At 35.5% G+C, this 16,541-nt stretch overlaps 1 long non-coding RNA gene across 9 annotated transcripts in view; it reads left to right on the plus strand.

The window, feature by feature from the left end:
* LOC143673679 (uncharacterized) overlaps positions 1-16,541 on the plus strand; it is a 207,466-nt gene that overhangs the window by 11,571 nt on the left and 179,354 nt on the right. For 8 of the 9 annotated variants that reach the window (XR_013170514.1, XR_013170510.1, XR_013170509.1 and 5 more), the window contains exon 3: positions 10,222-10,254. The exons of the other annotated variant lie outside the window; for it this stretch is intronic. This is a non-coding gene — a long non-coding RNA (uncharacterized LOC143673679). The remainder of the gene's footprint in view (positions 1-10,221; positions 10,255-16,541) is intronic. 9 annotated transcript variants of the gene reach the window in all.

The raw sequence follows: 16,541 nt of genomic DNA on the forward strand, positions 1-16,541 counted from the left end.
CAGCCGGGTCACATCTGCCCCCAATCCGTGAAAGTGTAATACTGACCTGCTGCCACAGCTCCGTGCATGTGCACAAAGAGCCCTGTTGCCTTAGACCAGTGCACACCAAGGTTACGCCCCCCTGACCGGTGCCCCCGCACAGCTATATCCTCCTTAGCTGCTGGACGCCCACATTCACAAGCACCAGGGTAACATCCCCAAACTGTACCCATACCTGCCCTGAAACAAATCACCATGCTGAGTGCTCCATCCTGTGCCCTGCTCCCTGCTGTACAATTATCCTGCAAACACAAAGCTTTAGACTACTGAAAGAAATCAACTCCCAAAGTAAATCAGTCAAGATATTTGTATGTGACGAAGACAGCAGAAGATTACTAAGCATATCACAATGCAAACCAATATAGCCCTGCCTAATGACCAAATTAAAACATGAGAGGAGACACAGACATTGGAACAACTAATCAAAGATGTTCATACAACTCTACTTAATAAAATAAGTGGGATAGCAAATGACATAAAGGAGATCAAGAAGACAGTAGAAGAGCAAGAAGAGGAATTTGAAAGAATAAATAGAAATACAGCAGAAATCCCAGTGATTGAAGACTCTGTTGATCAAATAAAAAACCATACTAAAGGCACACAATACTGAGACAGAAAAGAATAAGTGATATAGAGGACAGGATAATTGACTTCAAAAACTCAGAACAGTGAATGGCAAAAAAGATGGAAAACATTGAATTGAAACACAGGGAAATGATAGACAAAACAAAATGCATGAATATAAGAATCACTGGTGTCCCAGAAGAAGAGGAGTAAAAGGGCTAGGAAGAGTAGTTGAGGATATAATGGGGGAAATCTTCCCAACCCTCATAAAGGATATAAATATCCACGTCAAAGAAGCCCAACGAACTCTGAACAGAATAAATCGAAATAGGCCTTCCCAAGGCACATGCTAATAAGTCTGTCAAGTGTTGAAGAGAAGCAGAAAGCCCTGAAAGTGGAAAGAGAAAAACAATCCACTACGTACAAGGGAAATCAAATAAGGCTGTGTTCAGGCTACTCACCTACACCCTGGAGGTGAGAAGGTAGTGGTATGATACATTCCAGATCCTGAAAGAGAAAGACTTCCAGCCAAGAATTCTGTACCCAGCCAAATTGTCCTTCAGAATTGAGGAAGAGATTAAAGTTTTCACAGACAAAGAAGTCCTGAAAAAATTTGTCAACTAGAGATCTGCCCTACAAGAAATACTAAAAAGGAGTTCTGCTCGCTGAGAAAAAAAGACAGGAGTGGGAGGTCTGGAGGAAAGTACAGAATTGAAGAGCACCACTAAGAGTAATTTAAATAATACAAAGAGAAGGGGGGGTGGGGAAAGAATATATAGATCTGATAAATTAAAAAATATTAAGATGGTGGAATCAAGAAACACCTTTTCAGTAATAACTTTGAATGTTAATGGACAAAACTTACCAGTTAAAAGATACAGACTGGCAGAATGGATTAAGAAACATAATCCAGCAATATGCTGCTTACAAGAGATTCATCTTAGACACAAGGATACAAAAAGATTGAAAGTGAAAGGATGGAAAAAGGTTTTCCATGCAAGTTGTAACCAAAAGAAAACTGGAGTAGCTATACTTATATCAGACAAAATAGACTTTAAATGTAAATACATCATAAGAGACAAAAAAGGCTGCTACAAAAAGGAAAAATTTTATTAGGCATGCAACAATGTGAGTGAACATGTGGGACATTTGGTGAGAAAAAATAAGCCAGAAACAAAACAATGGTATGGTCACCTTTAGAAAATGCTCATAAGAAAATAGGGGCCGAGATTGTAAGCTTTTAGAGCAGACACATTAATTCCGGGCTGATGATTATTATTTTTTGAGAGGCTGTTTTACATATATAACCTGATATTTAGAGATAAGAACAAAGCCGAACAGGTTGGGGTTAAAGTAATTCAGAGCATAAGGATAAGGAAGACAGTGTCTGTATTTTAGAACCACACAATACTCTTTGGAAACAATGGAAGAAAGGTTTATTTGATCTGAAACTGAAATTTTCTGTAGTGCATAATCTAATTCAACCTATTGTATAGCTCATTTGAGTAACTGAAGCACAGGAAGCACAGAATAAGAAAGAGGTCCTTTAATCCTGTATAGATTGCTGTAAGGCCTGGAAACATCCTAGAGTATATTAAGCAAATAATCAAAAAGTATTGGCAAAGTCCCCTGAGGGAGGGGAGAAAGACCATGGAACTATTAAACCTTACTGTCAGGGAATCCCTTGATACTGTGTCAAACTTTAGGGATACCCAAATCAATACGCCATGCCCTTGATCATGAGGCTTACTCTAGTGAAGCTTATGTAGGTAGTGGAGAAGCTTAGACTACCTATAGCCATGCCTAAGAGTTATTTTTGGAGGACCTCTGTTGTTGGTCAGATGTGGCCTCAGTCTCTCTAAGCCCAACTCTGCAAGTGAAATCATTGCCCTCCCCCTACATGGGGCATGACATCCAGGGGTGAAAGTTTCCCTGGCAATGAGGGAGAGAACTCCCAGGGATGAATCCAGACCTGGCACCATGGGATCAACCATTCCATCCTGACCAAAAAGGGGAAAAGAAGTGTAATTAATAAAGTACTAGTGGCAGAGAGAGTTCAGATAGAGTCAAGAGGCTACTCTAGACGTTGCTCTTATGCAAGCTTCAGGTGGACCTTGCCACCTATCATAACCTGCCAACCCCCAACCAGGACCATCCCAGCCAATCTTAAGGAACACCTGGGGCAATATATAAGATTTCACAAGGGTTCCAGACACGAGAGTAACTTTCCAGAAACCTGCAACCACCAGGTGGGTCCCTGTCCAGATAAGTCCTGAAACCTAGCCCAGCCTTTCCAGAAGATCAGATAGTTCCATCTCCCTACCCCATATTAGTGACGGACCCTTCCAATATCAAAAATTTAAAATTGCCATAGCCCAAACAACCCCCAAAGAGAGGTATGGAAAGATCAAAGGTGATTGTGGAGTTATACATAGACAATAGGATTTAACAAATTAATATGAATGCTGAATCATTAAATTGATATATTTTTTAGTTTTGAGTATTTTAGAGCAGCTAGGAGTAAAAATCTAAAATTGTGGATTTGTAACCCATGTCAATGTCTGAAATATTTTCTACAACTAATTGTGGTGCTGTGCTTTGAAATTTATAGCTTTTTTGTATATGTTACTGTTTCCCAAAAAAGAAGGAAAAAACAGTCGATTGTAATGATAAACAAGTATTTAAACCCTCTAGTCTCCTATAATCTGGAGCAGCTAGAAGGAAAATTATGAAAGGATCGTGTGGTAGCCCATGAGAAACTCTTGGATCTGTCCTGCAACCACTTGTTGAAGAGTGCTTTGAAAACTATTGCTTTTTTATATCTTTGCTTTGGATATATATCATACTATACAATGAAAAAGTTTTTTTTTTTAAAAAAACAAAACAGTTAGAATGGGCATAGCCCAAATGCCTCTACAGAGTGTGAGAAAGATCAGAGGTGATGGTGGAGTTATAAGAGAAATTTGGGTTTAACAAATGAGTACTGAATCATTTTACTGATATTTCTTTTAGCCTCTAGTACCTTTGAGCAGCTAGAAATAAAAACCTAATATTGAAGAACTGTAACTCATACCAAACTGTGAAATCTATTCTATAGCTATTTGTTGTGATGTACTTTGAAATGTATTGTTTTTAGGTATATATGTTATTTAAAGAGGAGTATAACAGAAAAGATAGGATTAACAAATGAGTATTACTGCTGAATCAATACTGACATTTCTATTGGCCTCCAGTGTCTTGGAGGTGCTAGGAGGAAGAACCTGAAATTGTGGAACTGTAACCCATACCAAACTATGAAATCTGTTTCATAACTATTTGTTAAAATGTACAATGAAATTTAGTGCTTTTTTGTTTATATTTCACAATAAAAAACATTAAAAAATACCCACTTGGTCATGATGTATAATTATTTTAGTGTGCTGCTGGATGCTGTTTGCAAGTATTTTGTTGAGGATTTTTACATCTATATCTGTTAAAGAGATTGGCCAGTTATTTGTTTTTCTTGTAGTATCTTTGCCTGGCTCTGGTGTTGGGGTAGTGTTGGCTTCATAGAATGTTAGGTAGCTCTTGCTCCTCTTCAATTTTCTTGAAGAGTTTGAGCAGGATGGGTACTAATTCTTTTTGTATGTTTGGGAGAATTCACATGTGAAGCCTTTTGGTCCTGGTCTTTTCTTTTTTGGGAGCTTTTTGATGACTGATTCAATCTCTTTATTTGTGATTGTGTTTGTTGAGGCTTTCTGTGTCTTCTTGAGTTGTTGTTTTCCTCTAAGGGAAGGAAGTTGTTGATTTCATCTGAGTTGTCTAGTTTGTTTTTATATAGTTCTTCATAGTACGCTCTCATTATTTCCTTTATTTCTGTGGGGTCAATAGTTATTTCCCCCCTCCCATTTCTGATTTTATTTATTTGCATCCTCTCTCTTTGTTTCTTTGTCAGTCCATCTATTTTATTAACTTTCTCAGAGAATCAACTTCTGAATTTATTGATTCTATTTTTTTTCATGTTCTCAATTTCATTTATTTCTGCTCTAATTAGAGGTTAGTTTGCTGTTCTTTCTCTGAGATTCCTCCAGGTGTCATGGCATAGGTCTATTTGGATCTGTTCTAGTTTGGGTTATGCGTTGCTTCTTGGACCTGTAGTTTTATGTCTTTTTAATAAGAGTTGGGAAATTTTCATTGAGTATTTCTTCCATTATTCTTTCTGCCTACTTTCCCTTCTCTGTTTGTCTTGAGATACCCATAACATGTATATTTGTGTGCTTCCTGTTGTCATTTGGTTCCCTGAGACCCTGCTGAAATTTTTTTCCATTTTTTCCTATCTGTTCTTTTGTGGTAGAATTTCAGATGTCCTATCTTCTAATTCACTAATCTTTTCTTCTGCTTTTTCAAATTTGCTGTTGTATGTCTCCATTTTGTTTTTCATCTTTACTTTTGTGCCTTTTACTCCCATAAGTTCTGCCATTTGTTTTTTGTTTTTTTTTTCTTCAAGCTTTCAAGTTCTTTTATTTGGATATACAGTGTCTTTAATATCCTTCATGTCTTTTTCCTTCAACTCATTTAATTGATTTAGAAGCTCTGTTTTAACATCATGAATTAGTTGTTTCAATTCTTGTATCTCAGTTGAGGTGTTAGTTTGTTCCTTTGGTTGGGCTATATCTTCATTTTCCTGGTATGAGTTGTGTTTTTTCTGCTGGTGTTGAGGCATCTGATTTTCTTGCTTAGTTTATTCTAGAGGTTATTTTCTTTCTTTTGCCTAGGGTTTTCCTGTTGGTTGAATTTATTCTCTATTTATTTGTCTCTCTCACTGGCCAGTTGTCAGATTTGTTTTGTCCCCCCTACCTTTATCTCCCCTTAAAACTAGGCACCTATAGTGGCCTGCCTCAGGGATGGGAGTAGGCACTGGCCATTACAGCAATGTCTCTGTGGGTTAAACAAATCTACTGTTTCCCGGTGTTGCACTGTTTTTCTAATTGTCCTGCAAGACCTGGGTTTGTTTTAGGGCACTGCTTTAATAGTTAGGTTGTCTGTATTTGTCAGCAGAAACAGGAGAAGGTAGGTTCCCTGCAGTGGATCTAGAGCTGCTCTACTTGGCCTGAAATAATTTTCTGGGTGGTCTTGAAAAAGTCTTTCTATTCTCTTGCACTTTGTGTTCTTCCCAGTAGATGGCGGTGTTCAATAATTTACTCATCCTCAGGGCTGAGAGTACAGGCTGTGCCTCACCAGGTCAGCTTGACTGCAGGGTTCTTGTTCCCTCTCTTTTCTGGTGGAAATCTGGCTCAGTATGGGTCTCTGTCCCCCACTTTATTTGTAACAGAATACATCCGCAGCTGTCCCAGTCTTTAAGCCTCCTCCTAGGCAGGAATCAGGTCTCTCAGTGCTGTTTCTCACAGGGTTGGAGGAGGACTTTAAGACCCAGGGCTGGAAACACTGCTTCTGTCCATGTTTTCTCAGACTCTCTTGTCTCTCACTGATCTGAGCCTTGAAATACCCTCCCCTTCCCCCCAGATCTCGAAAAGATGAGGGTTTGTCCCACTGCTGTGAGAGTATGTATACTGTGTCCCCATTGGGAGAGGTCCCTGCAGTTGTTTTCCTGCCTGTCCTGTGCTGTGAGACCCAGTGCCGAGGAGGGGAGAGGACCAGCCGGTCAAGGACAGAAATTTCTTACCTGATATTCTTCTACTTCTTCAGGATTTACTGAGTCCTCTGTAGTCCATGTCCTCCTCCAGATTTCTGTACAATTCAGAATTATTCTTTTTTAACACTGAATGTCCAAGGAGAGATTTTTCAGTAGCTTTTTGCCTTGCTGTGTTGAATCTTTTCTCACACTTACTGTCTTTAGTCTTTTCTATTCCATTTTATCTTCAAGGATGCCACCAAGACTGTCTTCATTTAAATATGTTTACATATATAAAATATCTCTGTATCTGTTATCTTTCTATCTTCATCAACATCATGTACCTCTCTGATTTATCTAAAATCCCTGATTTCTTTCTTCCCAAAAAATCCAAACTTATTGATAAGACCATATAGGTTCTTTCACCTCTATAACTGATTAACTATTCCTTATTCTTTGATGCCTTTTTCAAATAATATGTATAGATAGCCTTCCCTTCTCCTCTTGGGTGAATTGGTAAACTTTTTCTCCCCTGTGTTCTCATTGCATAGTCTAGCTAACATTACATTATAACCATTTATTTGTTTGTGTCTGCCTCCTCCAATTGACCTGGGGCATCTTTAAGAGCAGATAGCCAGTATGATTTACTTTTTTACTCTGCCTGACAACAGGTACATTGTTTAGAAAGGGACATTTTATTTTTTTATTTTGGGGACATTTGATTTTTTTTTTTTTTTTTTTTTGTGCATAGGCAGGCACTGGGAAATGAACCCAGGTGTCCAGCATGGCAGGCGAGAATCTGCCACTGAGCCATCATTGTACTGCCCAGGACATTTGATTTTGAGATTGTTTTCTTTCAACTGAAATGACAAGATAGTTTTTTAATAGCACATTTGTTTAGGGTCTTGTCAACTTATACATGATACCTCTATTTGATCTGTACACTAGCAAGGTGTTTCTCCTCTTCTTCTTTCAGTATAATCTATAATCTAGATTTTATTGATTATGCATGAAAGGAAAATGAAAGTTCAATATCTTTATTTTTCTATAATGCATAAATATTGAACAATTTGCCTAAACAGAGTCAACCAGTCATAGAATTCAACTTTACTGACTTTTCATAGACAGTCCTTTTTATCTCAGTGGAACTTGGTGTAATGGTAAATTAGCTTCCTTTTTAGAGTTGGGAGATGTCCATGTTGCAGTAAACTGTGCAGTGAATTTGAGAAATACCAGAGTAGTCCCTTCTGCCTAGAATGCTCTTCACGCTCTTTCTTGGCTAACTTTTCCTGTTCATTCAAGTTACAGCTCCAAAGCCACATCCACAGGGAGGCCTTTCTTGGCTACTTAACTAAAACTTTTCTTCCATACCCTACTTGTTTATTTGTTCATTTTTTTAAATTGCCTTTCTCATCACTGACTATAAGATACTAGTGCCTAGAATAGTGACTGGAATCTAGTGGGATTTCAATAAATATTTATCACATGAATGAATCTAATTTTTCTCCCAGGAATAAACTTGATCTTTATGTAAGCTACTAATATATGCTGCTCTTACAAAGTTAATGTGCTACCAATAATTTAATTCAGTACTTTGCAAAGTGTTTGGAGAAGCCCAGGACATAGAGAACTGTATGCAAAATGGAATATATTCATATTCAACATATTCAAAAGTACTTTACAGATTAATGGCTTAAATATTGTAGGTCATTGATCACACTGGCAGAGAGTAGAGCTATGTCCTGTTCTGTTGTAGCTCACCTAAAATAGTGAAGAGGTTTTATAAAGAAGAGTAGCATTGCACAGGGCACCGAGGTCTCCCTGCTCCTGCATTCAATAAATGCCATAAAGTTTGATGTTTACACACCAGTCTCTGACTAATGTCCTGATTTAAATTACTGATGAGATGATAGCTTTCCAGATATCTGGGATCAGTAATACAATAATCAGTAATGTATTTTTCACTGTCCAAATGCTAGATATGACATAATAATCAAAACTCACAGTGAGGGGATAAAGTAAAAATTGTGATGTATTTATAATGAGTGAAAATTTTGATTTTTTTCTAAAACAATGCTGATAAATTTGGAGTTTCTAATCAAATTCAGTAGTTAGGCACTTTTGTGATTGTGCTGTTATATCTATGATTGGATTGTGTCATTAAATCATAACTCTCCAAAGTAAGCAAGCATGTTGTTTTCATCCTGTCCACCACAGGTTCACCCAGTGCCTAGTACAGAGTAAGTGCTTAGTAATTGCAACTACTGACTTTGTTACAGTTCTCTGAGCCAGAGGCTAATCTGGAAGGGACAAACCTGGGGCAACAAAAATGAGGTAAAAGTGAAGTAATGCAGGGAAGAAGGTAAAGCAACATGAGCTGGTACATTATTAAGCATCACAAGAAAGCATGGCTAGTTGCTGTGTCACAAGGGACGTCTTCAAGGAAATTTTATGGAATGAAAGCACATCAGAACAATCCACTGGGAAGAAGGAAGTGTAGTAAATTTATCTGTACACCTCTTTCTGTTCCTTCTTACTGATCAGCCTAAAATTTATGTTGGAGAGTATTTAATTTGTACTTGAAAAGAATGCATATTTGCAGTTATTAAACATAGTGTTCTATAAATGTTGAATAGGTGGTTGGTAATGTCATTAAGATCTTCTATTTACTTGCTGTTTTTTTCTTAGATATTTATGCAGTTATTGAGTGTGGTTTTAAAGTCTAAAACTGTGATTTTGTATTTATGTTTCTCCTTTCAGTCCTGTTAATATTTGCTTCATATATTTTGAAGCTCTATTATTAAGCACATATTCACATATAATTGCTGTATTTTCTTGATTCATTGACCTTTGAAATATCATTCTTTGCTGCTAACAATGCTTCTTGTACTGAAGTCTATTTTGTCTGCTGTTAATATAGCTGCTCCACTCATGTTTACTTTCGCATGGCATATGTTTTCCATCATTTTACATTCAAACTCTTTGTGTCTTTTTATTGAAAGTGAGATTTGTGTTGACAGAATATAGTTTGGTTTGAGGTTTTCATTGAATCTGACAATCTTTGCCTTTTAATTCAAGTGTTTAGTAGATATAAATTTAGTGTAGTTTTTGAGCCAGCTGTATACTCGTTTTCCATTTTCCTATTTATTTACATTTGTCTCGTCTGTTCTTGTTATTCTGTTTGTCCTTTCCTGACTTTGTGTCAAATATTTTAAGTATTCTATATTGATTTTTTCTATTGATTCTAATTATATCTCTTACAGTGTATTTTTAGTAATTCACATAGGAATTAAAATTTGCAACCTTAATTTATGCCAGTTTGTTTAGAATTAATATTGCATTACTTCAGGTAAGACATGAACTTTTAAGTAATATATTTTCATTCATTCTCTCATCCTTAAAGTGCTTCTGCTGTCATATGTATTATACCTACGTACATATACATCTAACAGTACAGTGTTAAAATTTTTGTTTAAATAGTCCTGTGTATTTTAAAGAAATGATAAGAATCTGAATGTACATTGAAGGTGTACACTCCTTCCTGTAGATCTAATTTGCCATGTTTTATAATTTTCCTTCTGCCGTAAATTTCAGCATTACGTGTAAAGTATGTTTAATTGCCTTTATTTAGCCTTCATTTTTTTAAAAAACATTTTATTGTAAAGTATAACATACAAAAAATAGCAATAAATTTTAAAGTACATTGAAACAAGTAGTTATAGAGTAGATTTCAGAGTTTGGTATGGGATACAGTTCCACAATTTTAGGTTTTTCCTTCTAGCTGCTCCATGACACTTGAGACTAAAAGAAATATCAGTATAATGATTCAGCAATCATACTAAGTTGTTAAATCCTGTCTTCTCTGTTGTAACTCCTCCTTCTCCTATGAGTCTTTTCCTCATCTTTAGGGGTATTTGGGTTGTGCTCATACTAACTTTTTCATGTTGTAAAGGAGTATTGATAATATGGGATAGTGGGATGGAACTAATTGATGTTCTTGGTTTCAGGATTTATCTGGTCAAGGAACCCATCTGGAGGAGGTAGGTCACTTTCATTTTTGAAGGGGCATTTCACTGGATATAGAATCTAATTTTTTCCTGTTAGCACTTTGAATATGTCATTCCAAAGTCTTCTACTTTCCATAGGTTCTGAAAATCAGTACCTAGTTTGTCTTATTGTTCCTCTGTGTAATAGGATACTTTTTTTCTGGCCATTTTTCAGAGTTTAACTGTAGATTTTAGTTATTTGACAATAGTGTGCCTAAGAGTGGTTTTATCTGAGTTTGTTATGTGTTGGGTTTGTGATATATAATTTACAAACAGTATTCATCAATTTTAAGCATGCACTTTGATGAATTTTGACAAAAATAAAATATGTAACCATTGCCCTAATCATGATATAAAATATTTTCTTCATTTAAAGGCTAGTCATTTTTCTCTTTGTGCTTTATTTTGACTAATTTCTATTGTTCTGTCTTCAAGTTCACTGATCTTTATTACTGAGGTTTCTAGTCTGCTGATTATTTCATCCAGTTGTTTTTTTTAAATTTTCAGATATATTTTTAATTTCTGTGAGTTTCAGTTGAGTTTTCTTAAATTTTCCATTTCTTTCCTTATCATCCCTATTTTTTTCCCTCTATATTCTTGAACATATGCAGTGTATTTATAAAAACTATTTTTGTCATCTCTCTTATTTATGGGTCTTTCTATTGATTGATTTTTCTCTCAGTTTTTTTTTTCTTTTGTTTTCTTTTTCTGCAAGACAATTATTTTTTTAAATTGCACATTGAACTGTGAATTTTATGTTATCAGTTTCTGGCTTTTGTTGTATTCCTTTAGTAGGTGTTTTGATATTATTCTGACATGCAGTTGAGCTACTTGGAAACAGTTTGATCTTCCTGAGGCTTGCTTTTTAGCTTTTTCTAGTGAATCACAGAACCCCCTTTAGTTTATGACTAATTGTTTTATCAATCTTTTTGTGGATTCTGCCTGATGCGTAAAATATTATAAAGCTTTTCCACTCTGGCTGGGATGTATGAAAACTATTTCCACCTGTGTAATATTTTGTAATCGTTTTTCTTACTCTTTTCTAATGGTTCTTTCTCTGACCTTCAGTAGTTTATTTTCATGAATGTGCATGACCGATCAATTGATCAATCTTTTTACACATCTTCAGGGCTTTCAATCAGTGTAGTTCCCTCCTTTCTAATATTTCGTCCCACAAATTCTCCCTGCTTTGACTGGTGCACTCACAGGGGTTTCTTGGTTTTCCTTTTCTCTGGGATTTCAGTTTTGTGCTGCCCGTTGTTCAGTGTCAGAAATCTGCTGTTTCATAATTTTTTGTCTGGTTTTCAGGTTTTTCTGCTTTCTTTGAGTTTTATTTGCTGCTCTTTATTTGCTGCTCTTTTTTCTAGCTTCTTTAGTTAGAAAATTAGATAATTAATTTTTTAGTCCATCATCATTTCTACTATGTACATTTGTAGATTTTCTTTTAATATAACTCATGCTGCAGTCCACAAATTTTGATGAATTCTATGTTTATTATTTGGTTCAGAATATCTTTATTACATCTGCTGATACTTTTCTTTGACTCAGTTTATTAATTTCCAAGAATTTGAGAATTTCCTCATTGTATTTATGCTAATGGTTTTTAAATCTCATTTACTGTTCTTAGATAATATACTGTGAATTATTTAAATCATTAAAAACTATTAGGCCTGATTTCTGAAACTGTGTGATGTAATTTGGTAATGTTCTGTGTGCACCTGCAAAGTATGTCCATTCTCTACTACAGTTTACGCTTTTTTTTTACGTAATATAGTTAGATTGATTTTATTTTTTTCAGATATTTCTGAATCAGTTGATATTTTGCCTGTTCTATTTTTGAAAGAAGTGTATTAAATTCTGTCACTAAGATTGTTATGTCTTTTTTTGTTTTTGTTCTATAAACTTTGTCTGCTATTTTGAATTTAAGTTACTGAGTGCCTCCATATTTATAATTTTTGTCTCTTCCTGATGTATTTTCACCTCTATCATTATGATATTTTCCTATGCATTTTTCTTAACACTTACTTTGATATTAATATCAAAGTATTATGAAAAATAACTACACTGGCTTATTTTATTTTACATAGTATATAATTTTTGATCCTTTTATTTAGAATCATTGTCCTTATAATAAAGGTGAGCCATATCTAAGCAGGAAATAGTTGGATTTTTCTCTTTCTGATTTTTTTAAAAATCCAGTATTACAACTTACTCCTTGTATATAGATTATTAGTTCATTTACTTTTATTGAAATATTTGGATCTTTATCTAATATGTGATCATTTATTTTCTCTTCTCGTATATTTTGAATTCCTTTTACTTTTTTTTGCCCATATTTGAATTAATTAAATGTTTTTTAAATTTCATTTTCTATTTTAAATTTTAATTGCAGTTTGTCATTATTGTATGCCACTTTAAATGGCTATTGCAGAGATTATGAAATGCAACCTAGAGCTATTTCAGTTTATTTGTTTTGTTACTTTTGTGATGAATTTAGAACTTTAGAACACTTTAATTTCTTTGTACCTACTCCTGCTTTTAGATTTTGTTTTCTACATTTTCACTCACAATTATTTAAAAAACTAGAAAGAATTATTTTATAGCCAGTATTCATTTACATTTTGTCACATTTATAACATTTTTCTTGTATTTCATGGTTCTATCCAGGATAATTTTTTTTCTCTCTCAGAGTAACTCTCTTGAGTATCTATAACAAAGGAATGTTCATTTGATAGAGTCTCTCAGTTTTGTTTGAAATTTTTTCATTTCTTATTTTTTTCATTTTCATATTTTCTTTTTAGAGAAGTTGTGGGTTTACAATATTGTTTTAAATGAAGGGTTTTTTGTTGTTGTTGGGCAGAGAATTTTAGAGTGACTTTTTTTTTCTTTCATTACTTTTAATATACATTACATTTTTTTCTGGCCTCTACCATCTTTACCAGTAAATAAACAGACAAGTTTTTGTTATTTGTTTGAAGACACTGTCTTTTTTCCTCTCCTCTTCTGCTCTTTGCCTTTTTTTCTACTTGGGTTTTCATAACTTCTTAAATTTGTCCATTGGAAATGAAGAAGGAAAACTCCAGGCACCACACAAGAAAGCACTGGAGCCTCTGAGAAGTGGGCAAAACTTTTATTGCTGGGGCAGCCTCACGGGACTCCTGTCCAAAGTCTGAGCCTTGAACATCAGTGGAGCAGGGCGGGGGTTACTATGGGAACAGGCTGTAAACTCTGAAAAAGTACAGAAACTGAACTTACAGGGCAGAAGTTACTATCTGACCGTTAGCTGATTTCTTTTGTCTGAAATTCAGGCAGCCCTGGACCTGCTGACGCAGCAGATGTTTTGTTTCACCACCTTTTAGAAAGCATGCTTTTTCATCAACTCATAAAGTGATACAAATGCACATAGTGATACACAGATACACATAAATTTATAAAGTTATACAGCAATAATACTGAGGTTAAACTTATGAACTACCTCAGAATCTTTCATCATGGAACACTTTTTTTTGCCATTTAACGGCACATGTGTCTTCTGTTCCATTCTCTCTTCTTCCTTTGAAATTTCAATTACACTTTTATTCAACTTCTTTTTCATTGTCCATAGGTCTTTTATGAGCCTTCTTGTATTTAACGTTTTATTACTCTCTCTGGTTATTGAGAGAACTACTTGCCAGTTTTCTAATCATGTCTTCTTTTCATAAACCAAACTATTGATTTCTTAAATTCAGTTTTTGTAATTTTAATTTTGGAATGTCAGTTTGATTTTTTTTAATATTGCAGTTTCCTTGGGAAGATTCACTGTCTTTTCATTTATTTTACCATCTTATAGTACCCCAATTTATTTTAAAATATTTACCTGATAATACAAATAACATGCAAATCTCTATTGTCTGTTCTTAGGATTTTATTAATATCTCTTAGTATACCTGGAAATTTTGGCTGAATGCTGGTCATTTCTTTTGGCTGGCCTTGCCTTTCTCAGTGGGCGACTTGTTTTGCTTCAAATGTATTCATTCTTCCTGAAAGTGAAAGTTTTTCAGATTATGAGTTAAAAAAAGCTGTTATATCACAGATATCACAAAATAGAAAAATAACGTTTAAAAATTAACTATTGCCTAATATATCTGTGTAAAACATTTCTCTACTCTTTTGGCTGTATACTCTTTAAATGCGTATTCATGGGGCAATTGTTTTATAATATTTTTGTATATTGTGGAGTGGGTTGTGTGGTCATGGGAACAGAGGCTCAGGTACAAAATAAATTCTCAACAAATGACCACTTTATTACTGCATGAGGGGTCCAGAAGAGCCGGGGAAGAGGCCTCATTGTTTCTGATGCTTGGGGAGGCCAAGTGTTCCTGTTAGGGTCGGTGGATAGTGGCTCCACACACCCCACTGGGCGTCAAAGATGAGGGACAATCTGTGCTGCCTGAGTATAAAGTTTTTATACATGCTGGGCAGAGGATCCCCTGCCACTGAGCAAAAAGCATGTATCAGACAACCTTTGTACAGAGTTGTCACCCTGGCAAACAGCTGGGGCTACTTGTTCCTGAATTTGAAGGTACAGTTTCAAGGTACAGTCAGGTGGTTCCATTAGATCTAATGTCTCCCCTGGGCTGTGAAATGAAACATATCAAAACATCTGTAGGCATCCAAGCAAGAGGGAAAAAGGAGAGGGTAGGTGAGGGTGGGAAGATGGCCGCTGAGTATGTCTGTGACTTCCCCAGCATATATATACTAAGGAATAATTTATGGATTATACACACACACACACACACACACACATATATATTTCCTTTAACATGGCTGATTAGAATTTGCTTTTAATTATTGACAGTTTAGGAATATTTCCTTCAGTTTCACAATTTATTATTGATAATGTCACAATAATTTTAGAACTGTTAAATTTGAGAAAATCTCGAGATTATTTCTTCATAAGTACTGTTAAAAATGTATTTACTAATTTCATTATTGCTACAGGTTTGTGCATTACAAAGACAGTGATTCTGATAAATTCTGTTTTACATAATTCCTATTGTATATGGAATTATTTAAAAACATATACACACATGTGTATGCTGCATTTTTGACCAAGTACATTTTTGACAGGAGAAAACCTCGGTTTTTAGTAGGCGTTGATGAGAGGTGGATCTTTTACTTTCATTTTTATATTCTGATGATTAAAATAATTTCCCACTGAACAGCTTCTGACTTCATCCTTCTCTTTTTTTTTCTTTTTCAAACTCACATGCTTTAGCTGTGGGCTGTAGGACATACCTATGCTGCAAAAATGCCCTTTCTTTTTTGAACCTCTGTATCTCAGTGCCAATTAAATCAGTACAGTGGGCTGTAAGAATATTCCTAGAAGCTATTCATATGATGGAACTGTAACAATAATTAATTATACTGATGTTCTGTCTACAAATCACATAATAGCCTCAACTCAAACTTTCTCTTAGCCAGATCCCAAAAAAGCCAGTGGTCAGTCCAGTAGGACCTGACCCAAGGGGAGTAACTGGAGGGGAAATTTGGAAAAGAAAGAGACAGTGGTCTTATGGTTTCATGAACATATTTCTTTTAATAATGTCCAATAATGAGGCATAAGAAATGTGATGGTCAGTAATTAGCTAATGTTTTCAGAACTGTTTAAATTTTAAAAGGAAAGCATTATATGCAATTTTGGTTAATTATGAGTGGCTTGGGAAGACTAACTTAAAATTTCTGATCATGTGGCATCTAAATTTGTGTTTATATTTTCTATACTAACTTTTTATATGAATGATGAGGAAAGAAGCCAGTCATGGATTTCATTTCCAACTACCCTGAAAAAAAATAGGTTTATTTAGACTATTAACTTTTTATTTCTTCTAGCTCATATATATAGGGAACTTTTATTTCCTGGTTGGGGGAGTTTTAACGAGGAAGAGGTCAGTATTAAGAATTAAGCAGACTTCCAGAGAAGATGGCGGCTTAGTAAGACGCGTGGATCTTAGTTTCTCCTCCAGGACAGCTACTAGGGGAGTAGAAATGATACAGAACAGCTCCCAAAGCCACGACAGAGATAAAATAGACAGCGTACCCTATCCTGGAATGGCTGGCTGGCTGAGAGAACCCGCTCTGGTGAGATCGCTGAGGGGCGCGGGCTTCACCAGGCGGGGCGGCAAGCAGCCGGAGTCACTCCCTTCCCCCTTCCTGGGCCGGCTGGGAGAATTGGACAGGCGGTCCCCTCAAACCGCGGCGGCTGGCGCCCACACCACGCACAGCCCCCTGGACCAACTGAG

The sequence above is a fragment of the Tamandua tetradactyla genome, chromosome 2, assembly GCF_023851605.1.
Source record: "Tamandua tetradactyla isolate mTamTet1 chromosome 2, mTamTet1.pri, whole genome shotgun sequence".
Classification (NCBI taxonomy): Eukaryota; Metazoa; Chordata; class Mammalia; order Pilosa; family Myrmecophagidae; genus Tamandua; species Tamandua tetradactyla.